The sequence below is a fragment of the Cynocephalus volans genome, chromosome 16, assembly GCF_027409185.1.
Source record: "Cynocephalus volans isolate mCynVol1 chromosome 16, mCynVol1.pri, whole genome shotgun sequence".
Lineage (NCBI taxonomy): Eukaryota > Metazoa > Chordata > Mammalia > Dermoptera > Cynocephalidae > Cynocephalus > Cynocephalus volans.
The window spans coordinates 17879072-17901010 of record NC_084475.1 but is presented as its reverse complement, the minus strand read 5'-3'; positions in this window follow the sequence as shown (position 1 = coordinate 17901010).

The following is a 21939-nucleotide window of genomic DNA, read 5'->3' as shown; positions in this document are numbered from 1 at the left end:
CCTGGAAGTTCACGTCTCCGTCGCTTGGGGACTGATGGGGCGAGCTGTACATTCTCAGCTCCATCCCTGACTGGCACCACTCTCGGGTGTGATCTTCATTGTCTCCAAAACTCACCTGTGCCTGAGCCAGTCACCCCATGGGTTTGGCCTGATACGGTCCCCTTGTGTGGCCTCCTCTCCTCCTGGTCCCTCTCAGTCCCCCCACTCCCCTGCTCTGCTTTCCAGGGAACACCTCCTAACAAACCTCTGTCATGCAGATCCTCGTCTCAGGGCCTGCTCCTGGGGACCCCAGCATGAGACACACTTTCTAGTGCTGTGAGAATTAAAGTTCAATAGGGGACACATGCGTGTCAGGAACTGTGTCGTATGCATCTGCACTCTGAGCCCTCACAATATTCTCGGGGCATCATTACACCCATTTAAAAGATGAGAAAATGAAGCCTAAGGTCACAAGGTAAGGGACAGCACCAGCATTTGAATATACATGTTTTCCTGGCTTGAACGCCAGTGTCTTTTGCCGCTGTCTGCATGCTCCGTATAAACAGCAGCAGCTATGACATGCCGCTCTTCTTACTGGCTTATGACGCAGCAACTATGGGATGTCAGTACCCCTATGAGTATTCATGGTAGTGGCTGTGAAACACCAGTTACTATTACACAGTGTAGTGACTGTGGACTGCAGCAGGTACGAGACGCCGCAGTGCTCACTAGTACTCCTTGCAGCAGCTATGAAATGCCCGGATACTATTAGCAGACCCTACACTGTTTCACGTGATGAAGACAGGTGCACCTATTACTTTTCAGCCAACATTCTTTAAGACTTTATTTCCCCTTTTCAGAATGAAAGAGACTTAACATTGTGCCCCATCCTATCCCTGAAGAATTTACTGCAGAAGAAAAAAATCATCCTGCCGTATTTTTAACCGATCGCTTGCTTGTGCCTGTTTGGTGAGATTTATTCTCTCATTCATCACTGCACTCCCTTCATTCATGTTAAATATAAAATTGATTAGAAAAGATCCCCATCATGGTTAAAAAAATAATTAGCTGCTACATCATGTTGCCCACAGTGCGACAGAAAGGAGTGATTAAATTAGGAATATTAAAACCCCATTAATCTGAGCTCAACTTAAGCTCTGCTTGTTCATCTCGTGGTGGTGCTTATTATTTCTGACACTGAAAGATATTTGAATTACCAGCTGCAACAAGGTCGCTTGCTGAAAGATGTCGGGTCAGCCATTAGTCAAAGGCAGGAGAGACAACCAGAAGTGAGGACTGCCTGTGTGTCAAGGAGGCCCTCCCTTGAGGATGTCATTCCCAAAGTGCGTGACCCCCATACCCGGTGGGCCAGGGGGACAGATGCCCCCAGGGCTCTGACACGCACCTACTCTCCATCACCCTCCGTGGGTCACCTGTGATGTTAGGAACCACCATAGTGTCCTGTGGTTCAGCGTCCTCTGCCCCAGCCCCAACGGCATCTTTGCTTCTTGTCTGTGGGCTCTCAGGAGCCACATTCTCATGAGAGCAAATATACTTGGAATGGCAGGTATCTGATGCTTGGACATTCCCGGCCCTGTGCTGAGCTCTTTTTGTCTTTTATTCATTCATTCCATCAACAGCTCTGTAAGGTGGCCAGCTCTGTCATCATTAAACAGGTGAGGAGCTAAGGCCTAGATCCAGAAACTCAGCTAAGGTCACACAGCCGCCAAGTGGCAGAACTGGCATTTAGCCCCCCATTCTGTTGGGCTCCAAAGGGACACCCTTAGCCACCTTCTAGAGGTTTCTGAAGCCCGACAGGGACTGGAGCCCACAGGTCTTCTTTCAAGAGGACGGCGCAGTGCAAAAGCAGGTGGATGTGGTCAGGGGAGTCACCCCTGCTTTGCATGATTTAGCCATGAAATCCAACGGCAGTGATGAATCACCTACTCCTGCAAAGAATCAAGCTGGGTAAGAGGCGAGATTCTCCCTGGAGCCTGCCAGAGCCACCCTGCATTGCTGTCACCTGGAGAATCGGGATGTCACTAACAAGGGATGAAAGCCTTCTCACTGCCTCCTTTTTCTTCAGAGTAAAAATGTAGCTAATTTCTGTCTCTAGCTGTCTTCATCTCTGTTTATTTCTTCTTCGTCTTTTTAATATCACTTGCTGCTCTGTTAAATGAACCCAGATCACACCCAAATGCCTTCATTCCTCTGGCCCTGGAGGGAGAGACAGGGACAGTCACTCTCCTACTGGCAGTTTTGTGTGTGCTTCCTTCACCAGTGTCCCGTCTGCTGGGTCTTGGGGTCTGAGCTTGGGGTGCACCTGGAGGACTGGACTAGACCAGGAATGTGTCTCCCCAGAACAACCAGGAGTGGAAATATCAAAAGGGTGAGCGTGAGTCATGCTGAGGGAGCAACGCCAGGGTCTACACAACATGGGGGTCAGGATCCGTGTCAGGTCTGAACAGGGAGTGAGAGAGCATCAGCCGTGTGGCATCATGGGAGGCACTTGATAGATCTTTCCTGAATGGATGGAGCCAGGGAACAGGAGCTGGGAGATCAGCACTAACTCAGGAAGAAGGAGACAGACATGTCCAAGGCCAAGGGCGCAGAGCAAGAACGTGTGGGGAGGTGGGCTCCCCTGACACAGCGCTGAGCCGGGTCGCGTCTCCTCTTCCTCATCCCCGTGAGTGCCGTGTCTGCACCTCCCCTGGGACTCTCCTCTCCACAGCTGGCTCTCACTCTCCCTTCACAAGGACAAGTTGTGTCGAGCATGGACAAAAGCCAGGTTTCCTGGCCCTTTGTGCTGTCTGGTCCTCTGAGCAAGCACAGCCCCTGCCTGGACCTCCGCGGCCTCTCTCCACCCAGACCACCCACCCACAAGGCCCCACAGACCCCACTCCTAGTACTGGTTCTCCAGTGACACATGACTCACTGGCCTCGTCTGGTGCCTGGCAGGCATGGTGCTCTACCAAGGTAGCTGAATGGAATCCAAGTGGAGCTGGAGACCCCTGGTGCATCCACCTCATGCACTGGTGAGAAGACGAAACCTGCTCTCACTGCTGGCTGGTACCTTGCTGCTTAGAAGTAATGGGCTTGAGTTACTCTGCAGCAGGAGAGCTCAGACCTGACAGAATGGGTTTTCTCCATAAGGGACGCCTGCAATGGCCCAGAGTTGGTTACACAGTGTTCTCTGCCTTGGTTTGATGCTTACCAGATGTGTCAGCGAGGGGCAGGCCCAGGGGAAATCCACTTGGACTTGGGTACCACTGCTTGTCCCAGATAACCATAGTCACATGCTGGCCACAGTGCCAAAGACAGCCCAGGAGTTATAAGCCAAATAGAATGGCAGTCCCAGCCCCCTAAACAGCAGGGAAAGAGCTTCCCCTGCCCCCCTGGAAGTTCTCTGCTGTGGCAGATGTGGGGTTGTCCACACCCTAGCTGTGGCCCTGGCCCAGAAGCACTCAGCTGGATTACTGGAAAAACGAAGACACGGTCCCGTAAAAACAGTCCACCTCCTAGTTAATTCCTGAAGCTGGCTATTTATAGAGGTAGTTTGGAACGGCCAGGGGCCCTCCCCACAGACTTCCTCAGAACCACTGCAGAATCCACACACAGGGAGCATGTGACAGATCAGACAGAAGGTTTATTTGGCTTGGCATTTTGCAGAGCACATGCTCTGCAGGGGGAGGGTCCAAGCAGGTCCAGAACTTAGTCTCCTCGGGAAGCTAGCATTGTGCAGGCTGGGGACCCGGCTCAGCCACATTTCTGAGAGGCCAGTTTAGGTCCCAGCATCGCCAGCACAAATACCAGGCAGAGCATTTAAAGTGATCTGAAGACAGTCCATCTGATTTTACATTGTTAACAGCGTAAAATATTCCAGAGAAAAAGTATTTCATCATGACTTCTGTACAAAGTATATTATAAGAATAAGAGAAATATATTTTTCATCTTAAGGGCTCTGTACAATTGGCAGGATAGGTCCCCAGTAGGGCCGTTGAGGGGACAGTGTGTGTTGACCCGGTCACCCCCCTCCATCCCTCCGTCCCCGACCTTCCCCTCGGGAGCACAGGGCTTGCCTTGTGTTCTGGCCCTGGGACTGCATATAGCTTGTCACATTGCAAGAATCATGAGGCAGCCAGAGGAAAAGGCCAAGAGGCAAGGGTGAGCCTCAGAAAAGTAACCCTGCCCTCTCCAGCAGTGGCCTGAGTCACTGTGTCAGCCAGGACCTGAAGAAGTAAAATAAAAGTGATTTGCAGCTGGCTCTTGGCTAATGATCTTTAAAGAGGATTGAGAATTGAATGCTTCCATTTCCTCAGCGGGGAAGGTGACCTGGGTGGGCAGGGGGCAGCCCCGAAAGGTGATGGTTTCGATTTGCGAGGGGAGGGAAGGACTAGCGCTGTCAGTTTGAGTGGTGATGTGGGGACAGAGTTGAGAGAGAGGTGGAGGCTCTGAGAGGATTCTCCACATAGACGGTCCATGGGGACGGCGAGCGAGCGAGGAAGGGGACAAGAGACTGTGAACCCACCTCCCGCCGAGCAAGCCCCATGCAGGAGCCCCATGGCAGCAGGGGCTTCAGGACAGAGAAAGTCTGTGCCCACACAGGAGAGTGTCTGCTGCCCCAAGGCCTCATATGAAAGAGTAACCAGGCGGATTCTGGAAAACACATGGAAAGGTGCCTGGGGCGGAAGGTATCTGGGTAGAAAATCCAGTCTCAACTGGAGAAGACCCAGGGAAGCTCCACGCTGGGTCCAGCTCAGTGAGCCACCCCAGACAAGCCTCACACAAGAGCCTGCACTGGAAGTTAGAGGACCTGGACTCCAGTCCCCGCTCTGTCATTTACTAGCTCTGTGACCTCAGACCCCTTCCTTGCGATCTCGGGCCTCAGTCCCCACATCTATAGAATGGGGTGAGATTCTTCCTCCAGAGGGTCATTGTGAGGAGTGACTCTGGCACCTAGTAGTTGCTCAATAAATGTTTGATGAGCCTGGCTCACCTCTTTCTTGTATCTTTTATGATTATTATTTTATATTTTTGGCAGCTGGCCAGTACCAAGATCCAAACCCTTGATCTCGGTGTTGTAACACCATGTTCTAACCAACAGGTAACGAGCCAGCCCTCTTGTATCTTTTATATCCTGGGAGGATTCATGTGTTCTACCTAAGGCTTCCCATTATGTTAAATTTTAAATTATATTGGAAAATTTCAGAAAGGTTAAGGTCCCTTTAAAAACAAGATTCCCAAAGAAAATGGGAGGAAGAGATGGACTGGAAATTTGGCCTGGAAGTTACAAAAAGTTCTGGGAAGAATGCTTCAGAATTCTGAAGAATGTCCCCCCTTCCATGATGGTATTTTATTCAGAAAAAGCGTCTTTGTAGATGTGATTATATGAAGGGTCTTGAGATAAGATTATCTGGGTGGACCTAAATGCCATTACAAGTGTCTTTATTGAAGAAATACCCGGGGATATTTGAAACAGCCACACAGGGAGAAGCCCATTGACCACAGAGGCAGAGACTGGAGTGATGTGGCCACTGGCCAAGGAATGCGGCAGCCACCAGCAGCTGGAAGAGAAAGGGAAGGATCCTCCCCAAGGGCCTTCAGAGGAAATGGGACCCTGTCGACACCTTGATTTTGGACTTCTGGCCTCCAGAACTGTGAGAGAAAAGATATGTGTTGTCTTAAGCCACCTTAAGTTTGTGGTCATTTGTTACAGCAGCGACAGAAATGAGTACGAAACAGAAGAACGATTTGCTCCCACCAGTCCACTCGTGAGAGGGACTAAGAGGTGTCTATCACCCTGTGGAGAAGGAGGGAGCATGCAGGGGCGTGCACAGGTGGGCCCACTTCTTGGCATCTCTGCCCTCTCCCCCCGTCCCCTCCCAGGTTCACTCCAGCCCCGGCTGGAGCTCTGCTGCTCGCCTGAAAACCTGCAGAGCTTCCAGCTTTAGTAACTTAATGGCCTATGAGCAGAGGAGCTCGGCCACAAACGACACAAAGAAATAGGGACAGGCCCACCTGCGACTGCCCTTTGTTTTCCACCTTTCTTTGTGAATTGGAGCTTCTGGTTGTGTTCACTTTATGATTCCTGGAAGAAGGGTCAGACCTCACAGCAAAAGACAACAGATGGCTTCTCTGTCCAGAGTGGCACGCAGAGAGGGCTGCCACCTGCAGAGTTCAGAGCGAGCTGGTCTACGAGGACAGAGGCCACGGGAAGATTAGATGGGACCTGCTCACCCCGACACTGACTGGGAGACCAAGAAGAGACCAAACGTTGGAGGGCCCGACAGGGACACCTGTGTTTGGCCTGCCAGGAGTCCTGACCTCCCTCTGCAACAGGAATGCCCCATCCCCTCTCAGTTCACGTGCTTCATTCATGGGGTGCTGACCTCATTGCCTTAGTTTGTGGTTCCCCAGAAAAAGAGCTTGAGATGAGGCTTGAGTTCAGGTAGTTTAGGTAGGAGGTGGCCCCCAGAAGGTGGAGTAAGGGGGGTGGGCAGTGAGACAGGGATGGGAGCAAGGCCAGTGCAGGTGTGCCACTGGGCTGGTGACCACTGTGAGGAACAGGGACTCAGTCCAGCTGTGACCCTCTGAGAAACCTGTACAATCTGCTTCCAAGTTGTCCCTCCATGGGCACAGACTCCTATCCCCTGTTGGCAGAGGGATGCCCCTGGCGGTGCTAACTCCCCTGGGTGCCCCTAACCTTACCTTTGGAAAAACCCCTGAATCAGAACACAGGAGGGTGGGTGGGATCTACCTATGTGGATACACCTGAACTCACAGGTGGACTGAGAAGATTCGGGCCCAGAAATCATCTGCTGTACCCCCACCAGCTGCCTGCCTGAAGATGGCCCATGCATCCAGAATATTCTGCAATCAGTGTAAGTCTCTCCAGTGACCTGTTGGGAAAGAACGGCTGGCTTTCAGATGGTCTTAGAGCTGGTAAGTTGCAGGTATGGAGCTGCTACATTCACCATGGGGAAAGAGCTCACCTGGGAAAGAAGCTAACATGAAGATCAGTGAAAGACAGACAGACAGGTGCCAGGTCCCGACTATATTGTCCGAGCACCACGACCCACCCGTACCTGAAGCTATTGGAGCCGATGAATTTTTCTTTTCTTTATTTGAGTTTGGGATTTGGGTCTCCGAAAGACTCCTGATCAGTGCAAGCCCCTGCCACGTGCTGGCGGTTTCACACGCACCATGGCACCTGCCCTCTGCAGGAAGGGACAGAGCCAGGGTGGAAGTCGGGCCTGGTCTGGTCTGAAAGCCGAGGATCACTTTTCTCTTCCCCCAGGTCTGCGCTAAACTGAGAAAACAGTTGATAAGAGAGCAAGGTAGCACCAGCCTCTGCCTAAATGGGACATTCCTAAGGTCTTAACTTTCTCCTAATGTCAATAAGTGACTGTAGGTGATTACTGTTTGTTCAGTGTCTCTTTCATTGTAACAAACACGATCCGGATTTTAAAAGCCGAGATCAATCACGATCTCTCCTGGGGGCTCGTCTTCCTGTTGATATAGACCTGGGCCTCTGGTTCTCTAACTGACACCACCGCATGCTTGGGGACAATGCCCTAGATTCTAGCAGAGTTTGCCTCTGGGGACCAGGCTGGTGGCATCAAACTCACATCAGGGACAGGCCATGGCATGTTATCTAAGATCCCTTGCACTTCCAGAAGAGAATCCTACCCCTACGTGGTAGACAGAACAGAGGTGCCCTGCAGGAGAGAAGCAGAGACAGTTCTCCCAGCAGGTCCAGCCCCAGAGGAAAGCACATGGCCCACTCTGCTCTGCGTGGTGGCAACAGGAAGTATCCCATCACAGGATGACAAAATCCATCACAGGACAACAAATCCTGCCCATCAGCTTCCACCCCGGCTTCCCGAGGGCCAGCTTGTCCCAGGGCTGCATGCACAGTCCACTCGTCACCCCAAATCCTCTCCCAGATGAGACCATTGCTCCTGATGTCCCAGCCAGCCAGGAAAAAAACAGAATTTATGCTAAATACATAAAAACTATGCAGCATTTTATTTTAATTGTAAAGAAAGTTTAAAATTTTTAATGATGTATAGAGGAAAGAACACAGATCAGGGTTGAGAAGATCCAGGCTGGAGACCTCAGCTGGCCCATTGCAGCCTCTCTCTGGGCCTTATGTTCCCATTGGTCCAGCACAGAGGGTTCCACTGAGCAAAGCCAGGTAAGCCTGATGACTTTCAAACATCCTGACCTTCTGGACCAGCTAAGAGGCTACCGTGAGAGGCCATCAGACAGACCATGACTTTGAGCTCTCAGTCCCCAGCCCGGTGCTGGCCAAGATCGTCCAGCTCTGGCCTCTCCTGGAGGAGGAAACTCTCCTTTGGCAGCATCTACCCTCAATCACACTCAGTGGTCTGTGGTTCTCTCCTGTTCCCAAAATCTGCCTCAGGTTAGTCCTGTCACTGGGCAGCCACAGCCTCTGCAGTCCCTTCTCACTCCAGAGCATCTGATGATAGGATTCACCTGTGCATAAGGCTCGCTGGTCTTGACCTGACAACACTGGAACAAACGCCTCTGCCCAGGAGCTGGAAAGACAGTGTGTAGTGGAGGCTGATGGAGAGGTAGGCAGGTTGGAGCTGAAACTCTGATTGCAGACAGCAGACTCCCCACACTGGAGGTCCCAGAGAGACAGTGGCCAGGCCATCTGTTTACTCCATCGCCAGGAGGGGATCCCAAAGGTGCTCATTTAAGACTTGTTGACTGAGCTCTCAGAGGCTGCTTTGGGTTGGGGACCCTAATTGCAGCGCCTGCCCTGGGGGAGAAAGCAGCCTCCCTCTGGACTCACAGAAGAGAAGGCGGGGGGGGGGGGGGGGGGGGGGGGGGGCCTTCAAGCCGTCCTGAATAATGCATCTGAAAGGGTCACACTGCGGGGAGTGAGCCCCGCATGCTGTTGCTGCAGTCCAGGACTCATCTGGCCCACGATGCAAGGGAGCAGAGCATGGTGGGGTAGGGGGCTAGAAGGAGCAACCCCAGCAGTCTGCCCCAGCAGGTGCAGTCATAGCGGGAAGCACCCTCCTTCTCCTCCAAAGCAAGGACTATCCCGGCCCTGGTGACTAGCCCTGCTGGGAGGCCTCTCAGGGCTCCCCAATTCTCCCGCACCCATGCTCACCCATCGCCACTGACTCTTGCCCAGAGGAGATCATTGGCTCTGCTCTCCCACGCAGCCAGGAAAAGATGGAATCCAGGCTAAGTTCATAAAAGCTCCGCAGCATTTCATTTTGTGGTTTCTACCAACTGCTCACCTGTGCCTCCATCACCTGTCACCACGAGGCCAGCTCTGACGGCTGATGGTGTCCCCCAGCTCCAGTCAGGGCAGCTCAGAGGTGCCAACCAGGCAGAGCTCTTTAGGAATCTCGACTATCTGTCAACTCAGGCCTAAGCCAACCACATGATGGACGCTTTAACTGTTCTCTTTGGAGAAAGAGGAGGAGAGAATAGTTTTAAGGCTCATGCTATTACCGTATTTCAAAAACAAAACAAAATGCACAAAACAAAATGAAACACCTCTGCCATTGCCTTCTCCTGTCCCAGCTAATCTAGATACAGCTAGCATATCAGGCAGCCAGACTGAAGTCACAGGAACCACACCAAAGTGTGACAAGGACAATGACACACATCGCCATACCCGCAGAGGGTCAGGCCGTGGTCACTGTGGTGGGTCATGCTGCATTCACAGGGCTGCTGTGTACGGTCGGGCTGGCCCTCCCTTCCCCTCTTCCATCAGAGCTGCCTGCACAGCCCCTTGGGAAGCATCGGATTTGCAGGTACCTGCTTCCCTGGCCCCATGCGTCGGGCTACAGGAGAGTGTGGTCATTACAGCTGCTGCACGGCCTGCTAGCTGAGATGTGGATGTGACTAAAAAGGGGGGGGGGGCCTTCTGCACCTCCTCTAGCTACAGAGCAAGGTACAGGCTGCTGAGGGCAAGAATATTCACGGAGAAACGAGCCACACTGAGCAGATCAGATGACAGGAATAATCACCATCTTTAAGCAGAGCCAGAGCCAGGGCAGGGCAGGGCCACCCAGAGGAGCTGCCTCAGAAATGAACGTCTTGACAGAGCAGAGCTGGACATGGGTCAGGCTGTTCACTTCAGGAAAAAATGAGCACACCCCAAGCTACAGAGAGACAGGGTGGCTTTGCTATTAATTCCAGTCACCTCCTGCCACCAGGCACCTGGTGAAACCTCAGCCCAGTGGGTCAGATGAACTGTTTCAGGGTTCACCCTAAAACAGCTGGGGTGGCCATGTTTGCGGGTTCCCTTCTGGAGTCCACGCCGTGTCTGGATTCACTGTGACCTGAAATGGAGCAACTGGTTCTTTGCACTGGGGCACCAGTGTTAAGGAGGCTGAATCTCGTCATCATTAAATGCTCTGAGTACAGACTTCCGGCGTCTTTCTCACTGACAGTTCTGCAGCTTTAGCTCTTGCTGTGCCTGGTTCTCCACTGGACACATCTGTGCAGCACTAGGAGGAAAGTGGATGCCCCTCAGCCGGGCACCCTGACCAAAGACCCGCTTCCCCTGCCCACGAACCCAGCTTCTTTCCTCCCCATGTGAACTCTCCTTCCAGTACCATCCTGGTTCTGCAGACATGAGTGGTTTCTATGGATAGAACAAGAACAGTCCCCGCACCGAGTTCCAGCAGAAAGCATCACCCTCACTATGCAAGAGACTAGAGCTCGATGGGAATTCTGAGTCTCACCCTCCAGCCGTTCCCGTCCTCCCCACCAAGCACACACTCTGCTTCCTTCCCAGCTTTGAGCCTGGGTTTCTGTGCCCCCTCCCTGCTCAGCCCCCTTGCTGTCCCCTCTCCAGCAGAACAACAGGCTCCCTCAGAAAAGTGTTTCTGGTAGAAGAGGGTGTCTTTGTTACTGCAGCTCAGGTTGGAATTAGACTGCTGTTGCAAAGTGCCTGCAAATTTCCTTTCACGTGCATCCTTGTGGTGGGCAGTGGGGGGACAGTGCTCTCTGCAAAACCAATTTAAACCAAACACAAGCAAAGCCTGTTTTATTTTTGTACCTTAAAAAGTGGAGTGGGCACACACTACTGATGTAGAGACACAGCGTGACCAACATTTATTTCTTATCACTTTTGCCAGTGGAACTAGGCAGAGGAGCAGAACGAGAGAGATTTGGGGTCAGTTTCATTAGCCATGCATGGCAGGAGAAGAAAGTCACAGGAATATTCCGCAAGCTTCAGCATAGACAGGGAGGTGTCCACAGCTGCAGGTGTCAGGAGAAGCCTGGGCTTTGGATTCTGAGTGGATGTGAAGCCCCAGAGACTGGCAGAGCCCCAGGAAGTTGAGTGTGTGCAAACAGGTGTGGGTGTAAGCAGGGTGTGGTGGTAAGACCACTGAAACAGACCTGGCCTGCCAAGAGCTGGCCATGTGGCTTTGTTAAGCCACTTACCTTCTCTGGGCTCCATCTTCCTCTGTCCAACAAGACAGCTGAACATAACCTCTGTTTTCTTTCCGGCTATACGGGTTTGATTTGAGGGCTGGCCGGTTAGCTCATTTGGTTAGAGCATGTTGCTGATAATACCAAGGCCAAGGATTTGGATCCCCATAACATCCAGCTACCAAAAAAAAAAAAAAAGTAAATTCTGATTCTATGACTATGGAAAATAAGGATGTTTATAGAGAACACACGATAACTACCTGCTTGCTTCTTTAAATCTTGCACTTCCTATGTAATCTCTTAATTCAAATAATTAGAATTATCTGTTTAGGTTATTATGCTGGTCATAATAAAAAGCTCAACTTTTAAATAACTTGGTTTTTGTTCATAATCTTTGGTCTAATAATTCCCCTTCTAGGAGTCCATCTGAATAGAGTCAGACATTAAGACAAAGACTCAGGTACAAAGATTTGCCATTTACCCTTACTTGAAAAGAAAAAATAAATAAATAAAAACAAAAACAAAATGGAAATAATCTAAATTGTGGTATAGCCACTAAAACGCCTTCAGTGATATTTTAAAACAATGGAAAGTATTCATAGTCTAAACACACACTCATGCTGTATTAGTCGGTTTCTGTTGCTTATAACAAAATACCCGGAACTGGGTAATTTGTAAGAAAACAAAATATATTGCTTATGCTTTCAGAGGCTGGGAAGTCCAAAGTCCAGGGAACACATTTGGGGAGGGTCTTCTCTGGTGGTGGCTTTACAGCAATGCAGGGGTCTCACATGACAGAAAATGGCAGAGCAGAGAGAGAGAGACTCTCACATGCTCTCCTTTTAAAGCCTTCAGAACCATGCCCCTGAACACCATTATTAATCCATTCACCATTATTAATCTATGGCATGGTCCTACAATCTAATCACCTCTTCAAGGCCCCACCTTTCAATTATCATAATAGGATTTCCTCACCCTCAACAGTTACAGTGGCAATTAAGCTTCTAGTATATGAACTTTGGGGACATAATTCAATCAATCCACAGCACATACCCACATACATAGCAGGTATTGCTAACAGTACAGTGTTCCTTTTCTCTTGGAGACTGGATCCATGCTCAGAATCCTTCTTAACACAGCACTCTGAACAGCCGCTACCAATCAATCACAGTTGGCACTCCAGTGAAATCAACCAGCCATCTCGGCATAAAGAGCCTTTGGCGACAGGTGCAGCAGTCAAGGTCAGGATGAAAAAGGAAGCTAAATGTAAGTTTAGTAGCCCAGAAAGTCGGAAGCAGGGCAGAATCAGGTATTTGAAGCTGTGATCATTTCTCTCAGACCCAAGACCAGCATGGAGTGGGAGGCGCCCAAAGGGCTCCCAAATATTCCAGCTTGGGAGGATAAGGTGGTACCCAAACACCAGGCAGGGGGCTAAGATCAAAGAAAGTCATTGAAGGTGAGAAAGGGTTAGAAAGAGTCACTTCCTAGCATGAGGCTACTGGAAATGCGCTTCATTTCCTACTGCTCTCCTTGGAATGTGGGAGCAGAAAGCTGTGCTTTTGAGACAAACTTACAAGACTTGAGGTATTCCTTGTTTCCCCAGAGGGCCGAGGGCCAGAGTGCACCGAGAGATGCAGATACTGGAGAACGCCGGGCTCACGAGGCTGAAGGGGTGTGTAGAGTGCTTCTTAGTTGTCGGAGAATCAACAGGCTTTTGGGGAAAAGTTCCAGAAGTAGGTTTGCCTTAATGTCCAGTCACCACATGACCAAACATCACTGCGATAACTTCGGTATCTAGGGATGTTGCAGAGGGTCTCCAGACTGGCAGATGGAGAGGCCATGTCTGAGTACAGTCTGCAAATGTCAAGGACGTGGAATGGGTTTGTGGAGTTGGGCGGGGGGCTGGGTAGAAAGAAGCTGGGAAGAGCATTATGTCTCATCCCTCCTCGTGAGGCTGATGCTCTCAGGATAGGGAGATTAAGAGACTGAGCCATGGAAATTTACGGGCCACCCAGGGGGCAGGTGGAGGTAATTCTGCTGCCAGATGACACCCAGGCCCCATCATCTGCATCTGGGATGAAAGAGATGTCCCTCCCCCGAGCAGACACCCTCCACTGCCCTTGTCAGACTGTTCAATTCCAAGGACTGAATTTCCTGGACTAGGTCCTTTATGAACCCTCAGGTGGGAGAGGGTAATGGGAGGGGACAAGGAGCTTCAAAGCATCTCCATTTCCTCTCCTCCCCCCACTCCATAAATCCATTCCAAGTCGATGACATTTGCAGAGTGTATTTTCATGGGTCTCCATAATCCCTTCAGAATATTAAGGCTGCATTACTTTATCTTTGGTTACATTAACTTCAATTTTCCTTATGAGTAAGTATTTGGCTAAAAATTAATATAGTGAAGTTGAAAAGAATCTTATGATAGGAAAAAGACTAATTTCATCTCTGGCTGCTCAGATCCCAGAGTACACCAGGGTTAATGTAATTAACTTACAATTTGAGCCCGGGTTGTGTACATACACTGAATCTCCCCGCTGGAAACGAGATTAGATTTTATGACTCTATATATCGCGGTTATCTTCACCGCGCCTCCAATATTACTTCCCACAATGACTTCAAGGCTCTGTGCTGCAATGAAAATGTAGAACCATCTGGTACTGAGCCCATGCCGTTTATTTAAGGATTTAATTAAATGCGCTAAATGGAGAGCTTCTCTGAATTAACATTTTAAATGTGACTTATTGCAGGTTTAATATTGTCTTAATGCCAACCTGGGAAACTCCATCGCCAAGTTGTTGACGTTCAAATTGAATTCATTTGGGTGGCTCCAGGGGGACCCATTAATTAATCTAAACAACTAATGGGGATTGGTTCTGACTTTTGATGAAGATTATTTACTGAGACAATTTGCAATGAATAAAGAGTCACAGTAGGCAAATACTTAATTGAATTCAAAAAAGTCTCATTGTGTTTAATATCAGGGATGCATCATGTGAGTAAGCTTTGAAATACCATGAAAGGGCCGATTGCTTCAATCTTCTTAGCTGCACGCTAATAACAAAGTGAATGGGTAATTACATTTTCCTGGGTAATTTGCTGCTTGCAAAAGGACAACAGGTCTGGTTGGCTAATCATTTCCTTGGAAAGAAATTTCTAAAAGCACAAACTTTGCCCTTGGATGGCATGTGGCCGCACTGGTTGATTGGATGGGTCTGGGTCACAGAAACCCACTGCCCATACCCTGCTCCGTCCCCGCCCTCCACCCCTCAGGAACTTGCCTGCCTGAGAAAGCTCTCCTCCCCCTCCCCCCAGTCCCCCTCCCTTATCCCCTCCCCCCCACCCATCTTCCCTGTTGGATTGCTGCTAGGCTCTTAAGTGTCTCTGATGCAATTCCAGTTGAATTAAGTGAGGATGAGTTGCCTGTCTGTCTATACTTCGGTTTTCACCTTCTGGGTCAATGCACATCAGATCTCTGTTTCAAGGGAAATGGGAGGTCTAGAGCGTGGAAACCTCTAAGTGCAGCCTCGCAGGGTCTAGGGCCTCCCCTTCTGCCCCCTTCTGCCACCTTCTGCCCCACCCCCACACTGTAACATCCTGTCCTCAGCAGCCAGTACCACCTCCATCCTGTCCCTCCTTCAAGGTCCAGGGCAGCCCCCTGCTGCTGTGTCCCCAGATAACCAAGGCTCACTGTGCCCCTTCCCTGCACTGGTCCTGGGGCTTTCCCTGGCTTCTCAAATTGTGGCTCAGGACCAGGAGCATCAGCATCACCTGGGAAGGTAGATTCTCCAACCTCACCCCAACCCACTGAATTCAGAATCTGCATTTTTACAAGGCTCGCAGGTGGCTCGCATGCACATCAACTTTAGACCCCAGTCATCTGTGGAAATTTTTCTGTGGCCCTGTCTCTCTTGCTCACCTGGATGTCAGCTCCCTGAGAGCAGTGCTCAGGCTTTGCTTCTGTCTTGCCCACAGAAGCACCTAGGGCTGGGAAGAGGCATGAAGACATCTGAAGCAACTTGGTGGTTTTTCTCCAATCCTCTCCTCTACCTGTCCAGGTGGGATCCTGTGAGCTGTCTCCATTGCACTGGGTACTACAGAAACGTAACCCTGCCAAGGGCAAGAAACACCTGCTTCCTATGGTGACCCCTCAGAGCCCAGGGCATAGGGGACTCTCAGTGACTGTGTAGAGTTAAATGAACCGGTTACTGCTGTGGGACGGTCCTTTGCATTTGCTTCTTGATGGATAGACACAAGATCTTGTGGGCGCCAGTTCTAGCTGATGACCATCCTCAAGAGGGAGGACTTGGTGTCCCCCCAGAAAGGTCCCCCACTCTGTGTCCTGCCACCCAGATCTCTTGCTTCCCAAATGCAGATGTGTTAATGTTTTCATGGAAAGTAATCTAGGTATTGATTCTGTAAACGCTGGCCGAAAGTGACATTTACCAAACAAATCAATGATGAAAAGGTGATCTGAGTGACAGAGGGTTTTATGTTGCAAAATGGTTCGCCTCCTGGAGGAAGTCTCTCCTGCACCAGTGACTTAACTGAGAGTAGAAGGAGTATGGGGTATAAAGAAATAAAACTAAAGCATTAAAAAGCCAACTGGTCCGAGCAAAGGAAACAGTCAGCAGAGTGAAGAGGTAACCTATGGGATGGGAGAAAATATGTTCAAACCACATATCTGATAAGGGGTTGATATTCATAACATATAAGGAACTCCTGCAACTCAATAGCAAAAAAAAGTAATCCAGGTTTAAAATGGGCAAGAGACTTAAACAGACATACAAATGACCAACAAGAAGATGAAAAAACTCTCAACATCACTAATCATTGCATTCTGATGCAAATCAAAATGACAGTGAGATGTCACCTGCACACCTGTTAGGGTAACCATTATAACAACAGTAATAACAATAAGTGCTGGAGAAACAAGAGCCCTTCTGCACTGTTGCTGAGAATGTAACATGGTACAGCTCCCATAAAAACAGTCTGGACATTCCTCAGAAAGTTAAAGATAGAACTATTGTTTGACCCAGTGATCCCACTTCTGGGTATTTATCCAAAAGAACCAAAATTTGAAACTCAAAGGGATATCTGCAGTCCCATGTCCATTGCAGCATTATCCACAATTGCCAAGATGTGGGAGCAACTTAAACGTCCAGTGGCTGATGAACTTGTAAAGAAAATGTGGTATATCCATACGACGGAGTATTAGCCACCCTTAAAAAAAAAAAAGAAATCCTGCCATATGTAACACTATGGATGAACCTGGAGGACATAATGCTAAGTAAAATAAGCCAGTCACAGAGGGAAAATAGCACATGATTTCACTTATATGAGGTATCTAATGCAGTCAAATTCATAAAAGCAAAAAGTAGAATAGTAGTTGCCAGGGGCCTGGGGGAGGAAAAATGAGGGTTGCTGTTCAACATGTATGAAGTTTCAGTTCTGCAAGATGAGAAAGTTCTAGAGATCTGCTATATAACATTATGCTTAGGGCTGGCCGGTTAGCTAGATTAGAGTGTGGTGCTGACAACACCAAGGTCCAGGGTTCAATCCCTGTACTGGCCAGCCGCTAAATAAATAGATAAATAACAACATTGTGCTTATAGTTAGCAATCATGTATGATATGCTTAAAAATTCGGTAAGAGGGTGCTATGGTCTGAATGTTTGTGTCCCTCCAAAACTCAAACGCTGACACTTAATCTCCAGTGTGATGGTGTTAAGAGGTGGGGACTTCGGGAGGTAATTAGGTCATAAGGGTTCTGCTCTCGTGAATGCGATCAGTGCCCTTATAAAAGAGGGCTGAGAGCTTGTTCGTCCCTTCCACCTGGGGAGGACACAGAAGGCACCATCTGTGATGAACAGGCCCTCACCAGACCCAGAATCTGCTGGCGCCTTCACCTTGGTCTTCCAGCTTCCAGAGCAATAAATTTTTGTTGTTTATAAATGACTCAGTCTAAGGTATTTTGTTCTAGTAGCCGGCACAGACAGAGCTAAGACAGAGGGAGAAAAAAATCCAATGATAATAGTATTGCACCAGCGTCAATTTCTTGGTTTTAATAAACGTGCCATGGTTATTATAGGACGTTAACACCAGGAGGAGAGGCTGGGCGAGGGGCAGGTTGTCTAATCAGCCCTGGCACTGTTGACGTGTAAAGCTAGATCATTCTCTGCTGAGGGGCTGTCCTGTATATCACAGGCTGTTTAGTGGTGCCCTCTCCTCTGTCCACTGGATGCCAGTAAGACGCCCCCCCTCCCAGTTGCAACAACCAAGAATGTCTCAGACATGGCCAAATTGACATTGCTCCTTGTTGGGAATCAACAACTTTTTGTAGTATCTTTGCATTGCTCTATACATCTAAAATTATTTCAAAATAAAAAGTTTATACCAAAAAGAAGTCAACTGACATTAAAGCATCTCTGAAATAATGATGTCTTACAAGTCAATGGGGAAATCATTTAAATAATCGACATTTTATTGGCACACAAGTTCCAAACATTGCTGCACCTGGATTCCACCTTACCTTACCCCACCTGCTGGGACAGTCCTCCTGGCTCATGTCTGACTCTGTCTACACCCCACCACTGACCAGGCTGAATTGGCCACCCTCCTCTGCCTGTCCTGCTCTGGTTAACCGGACACTAAGACATGAAATGGATTTCAAACGGGAGGTGCACTTGGGTCAATGAAGTAGCTGTCCCCATGGTTGCTAGTCTAAATTATTTTAATCATTTGTAATATTGTGCACTTGTTCCTGTCATAATTTAAAGTGACCCTCCCTGACAAATGCTCAGTCAAGGTTTAATTCTTTAACCAGTGATTCCAAGTTTGAGAATATTCTCCGGTAACACACAACTGCAGAGAGATATGTATGCAGGGACGTGCAATACATTACCCCTTCTAAGAGTGACTTTAAAAAAAAAAAAAGCCTAATTAAACAAATCAGAGTCTGACCCATACACTGGAATGCTGTATGTCCATTAAAATAAAACTGAAATAGATCTATGTCTAAATGAAGTTGTCCAAGATTTATTATCAAGTGGAAGAAACACGTGCTGAAACTGTAGGTGTGTTATGACCCTAATGTGTAAAAGAACAGAAGACATACATATTAGTGATTTATGCACACTTAATTTCTGGAGAAATATTCAGGAACCTGTTAGTCATGGTTGTCTGAGGAACAAGGCAGGGAGCTATGGATGGTTGGGGGGGCAGGAAGTGTCTTTTACTTTTAACTCAATACCCATCTGTATTTTTCTACTTACATGAATATTATTTTTATTTTTAAAAAACTCATTAAAAATTAAAACTTCCACAGAAATAGCAATCAATAAGATAAACCCCATTTATTATCATTTCAGAATTTCAGTGGATTCAATTATTTAAGGGAACTAATTTTATCAAGCGAAGTAAGTCCTCCCCAGGATGTAAACCAGCTTCTTCTCAGTATATGGTCATCTTTTCCAGCCATTAGCCTCTTAAAATGCAGGCAGATCAGTCTTTCAGAAAAATAAATTCCAAATTGATATAAATAAACAGAATGGAAAGTAACAGTTCCATGTCTAGATGAGCCACGTGGCTCCCCTGCAATCCCACCTAACTGCACAGAGGAGCTCACCGTGCATGTTTAAATGATCAGGTTTTCAAAAACCTTTAAAAATCTGACCCAATTTTTGAAAATGCAACTTATATACAACTTTTACTGTTTTTATTTATTTGTATTTTATTTTATTTTGTCAATATACAATGTGGTTGATTATTGTGGCCCATTACCAAAACCTCCCTCCCTCCTCCCTCTCCCCTGTCCCACCCAACAATGTCCTTTCTATTTGCTTGTCATGTCAACTTCAAGGAATTGTAATTGTTATGTCTTCTTCTCCCCCCCGGTTTTTTTTTTGTGTGTGTGTGTGTGAATTTATTTATTTATTTTTAGCTCCCACCAATAAGTGAGAACATGTGGTATTTCTCTTTCTGTGCCTGACTTGTTTCACTTAATATAATTCTCTCTAGGTCCATGCATGTCATTGCAAATGGCAGTATTTCATTCGTTTTTATAGCTGAGTAGTATTCCATTGTGTAGATATACCACATTTTCCGTATCCACTCATCCGATGATGGACATTTGGGCTGGTTCCAACTCTTGGCTATTGTAAAGAGTGCTGCGATGAACACTGGGGAACAGGTATACCTTCGACTTGATGATTTCCATTCCTCTGGGTATATTCCCAGCAGTGGGATGGCTGGGTCATATGGTAGATCTATCTGCAATTGTTTGAGGAACCTCCATACCATTTTTCCATAGAGGCTGCACCATTTTGCAGTCCCACCAACAATGTATGAGAGTTCCTTTTTCTCTACAGCCTCGCCAGCATTTATCGTTCAGAGTCTTTTGGATTTTAGCCAACCTAACTGGGATGAGATGGTATCTCAGTGTAGTTTTGATTTGCATTCCCCGAATGCTGAGTGATGTTGAGCAATTTTTCATGTGTCCGTTGGCCTTTTATATATCCTCCTTAGAGAAATGCCTGTTTAGCTCTTTTGCCCATTTTTTAATTAGGTTGCCTGTTTTTTTCTTGTAAAGTTGTTTGAGTTCCTTGTATATTCTGGATATTAATCCTTTGTCAGATGTATATTTTGCAAATATCTTCTCCCACTCTGTTGGTTGTCTTTTAATTCTGTTAATTGTTTCTTTTGCTGTGCAGAAGCTTTTTAGTTTGATATAATCCCATTTGTTTATTTTTCCTTTGGTTGCCCGTGCTTTTGGGGTCATATTCATGAAGTCTGTGTCCAGTCCTACTTCCTGAAGTGTTTCTCCTATGTTTTCTTTAAGTGTTTCAGGGTGTACATTTAATTCTTTAATCCATTTTGAGTTGACTTTAGTGTATGGTGAAAGGTATGGATCTAGTTTCATTCTCCTGCATATTGATATCCAGTTCTCCCAGCACCATTTGCTAAAGAGGCAGTCTCTTCCCCGGTGTATAGGTGTGGTGCCTTTGTCAAAAATCAGATGGCTGTAGGTGTGTGGGTTGATTTCTGGATTCTCTATTCTATTCCATTAATCAGTGTGTCTGTTTTTATGCCAGTACCATACTGTTTTGGTTACTATAGCTTTGTAGTATAGCTTAAAGTCAGGTAGTGTTATGCCTCCACCTTTATTTTTTTTTGCTCAGTGTTGCTTTGGCTATGTGTGGTCTTTTGTTATTCCATATAAATGTCTGGATAGTTCTTTCCATTTCTGAGAAAAATGCCTTTGGAATTTTGATGGGGATTGCATTGAATTTGTATATCACTTTGGGTAGTATGGACATTTTCACTATGTTGATTCCTCCAATCCAAGAGCATGGGATATCTTTCCATCTTCTTGTATCCTCTCTAATATCTCTCAGCAGTGGTTTGTAGTTCTCATTATAGAGATTTTTCACCTCCTTGGTTAATTCAATTCCTAAGTATTTTATTTTTTTGGTGGCTATTGTAAATGGGCAGGCTTTCTTGATTTCCCTTTCTGCATGTTCACTATTGGAGAATAGAAATGCTACTGATTTTTGTATGTTGATTTTGTATCCTGCTACTGTGCTGAAATCATTTACTGCATTAAATGCTCACCTCAGAAAAATGGAAAGATGGCAAGTGAACAACCTAACACTTCACCTTAAAGAACTAGAAAAACAAGAACAATCCAAACCTAAAGTTAACAGACGGAAAGAAATCATTAAGATCAGAGCAGAACACAGTGAAATTGAAACCCAAAAAAACAATACAAAAGATCAATGAATCAAAAAGTTGGTTTTTTGAAAAGATAAATAAAATTGACAAACCATTAGCATGGCTAACAAAAAAGAAGAGAGAAGATTCAAAAAACGAAAATTAGAAATGAAAAAGGTGATATTACAACCGATTCATCTGAAATACAAGGAATCATTCGAGACTACTATAAACAACTATATGCCAACAAATTTGAAAATCTGGAGGAAATGGATAAATTTATGGACACACACAAGCTCCCAAAACTGAGCCATGAAGACCTAGAAAATCTGAACAGACCAATAGCAACAAAAGAGATTGAGGTGGTTATCAGAAGGCTCCCAACAAAGAAAAGCCCAGGACCAGATGGATTCACAGCAGAATTTTACCAAACATTCAGAGAGGAATTGACACCGATTTTCTACAAACTATTCCAAAAGATTGAAACAGACGCAAATCTCCCAAATTCATTCTATGAAGCAAACATCATCCTGATACCAAAACCAGGTAAAGATATAACCAAAAAAGAAAACTACAGACCGATATCCTTGATGAATATAGATGCAAAAATCCTCAATAAAATACTAGCAAACAGAATACAGCAACACATACGTAAAATTATTCATCACGATCAAGTGGGATTCATCCCAGGGATGCAAGGTTGGTTCAACATACGCAAATCAATAAATGTGATACACCATACTAATAAACTCAAACACAAGGACCATATGATCATCTCTATAGATGCTGAAAAAGCATTTGATAAAATTCAACACTCATT